We start from the raw sequence: 1,463 nt of genomic DNA, 5'->3' as shown, positions 1-1,463 counted from the left end.
TATTTCTCATTTTCCCCTGGCTGGCTACAGTTTAATCACAGTTCTAGAAATTCACCTAATTAGACGAGATGTAGAACGGAACTAGCTCAAAGATGGATGAAATTGAGGCTATTCTCCTCAACAACTAAATATTTGATACTAATTGAGCTTCTCAGACTACACCCTTCATTGACAACACAGTGTGGGACTTCCATCTCTGTGAGAGGAGGTTCTACAGTGCTGAAAGTTATCTACAGTCCATTGTAAGACGAGGTCTGTCAAAGCGGAGGAACCCAATAAGACATCATCTCAGAATCCGTGTTTCAGAATTGTGGAAACCAGGATGGCATTCCTGAATCTCGTTTTCAACAGATGTCAGTGTGGACAGAACGAAACAGAGGCCATGAATACTGAGCAAATACAGCGTGCCTCTCACCCCATAAGATACACTCATTTACATTTGTCACTCTCCTTATAAAAGAAGAGAAGACAGCCTTTCCCCTAGAAGCTTTCCTTATGTCAGTAAGCGCCCAGCTCCGTTGTCTGTTGTGAGCCCAAATGGTTTCACACACACACCAGTGTGGAAACACTGGACGTGAGGAGGAGGGCGGAAGCAGCAGATGTGATATTCACTGAGTGGAGTGGTGACCGTGAGCCACGTGGTGTGCCAGACACATCACTTGTTTGCCGCTCATGCTTCCAAGAACTCAAAAAATAATATGGATATTATTATACCATGAAGATGAGGAAACCGAGTCAGGGAAATCAGCTGTTTAGCCTAAGGTTATACTCAGCAAGCACTCAGTTTTCTGATTCCGTGGCCCCATGTGCAATGGCCGCCTGGCCACAACAGGCAGCACAATAAAACCAGGAAAGATGCATCTATTTGTCCCAGAGCCCAGGAACAACAACAGAGTGCAGAGTATTTGGAAGGAGATTAAAAAGTGCAGAAAGGCGGTAAGAGTGTTATGGGAGCATATTCTACAACGACTCTTGATATGCCCCGGGGAGATGTGTGATGACCTTTGAATATACCAAATATGCAAATGCAATCAGAGCATATAACGTCATTCATAAATTCAGTAAAAGATAATTGTGATATTAGATCCCTGAGGAGTAGCAAAGAAATTCAAGGTCTCGATGAGTTAGGGTGGATCAGCCATGATCACCATCACTAAGTAAGTAGTTCTGGCGCCACAGTCAATAAATATCCAGGCACTAGAAAAGTGACCATGTGCTACTTGCCATAGACCTTCAGTATCATTCATGAAGAGTCAAAACGCTCTAGTATTTCAATTTAGGAATCCAAGAGTCTACTACAGGTTTTCCAAAACCCAAACCCACTGCCGTCAAGTCTGATTCCGACTCATAGCAAACTACAGCACAGAATAGAACTGCCCCACAGGATTTCCAAGGCTGTCAATCTTTACAGAAGTAGACTGCCATAGCCTTCTCCTGCGGAGCAGCTGGTGGGTTCAAACCGC

Source organism: Trichechus manatus, unplaced genomic scaffold (assembly GCF_000243295.1).
Source record: "Trichechus manatus latirostris isolate Lorelei unplaced genomic scaffold, TriManLat1.0 scaffold00020, whole genome shotgun sequence".
Lineage (NCBI taxonomy): Eukaryota > Metazoa > Chordata > Mammalia > Sirenia > Trichechidae > Trichechus > Trichechus manatus.
The sequence above is the reverse complement of the archived record's forward strand: the minus strand, read 5'-3'. Positions refer to the sequence as shown.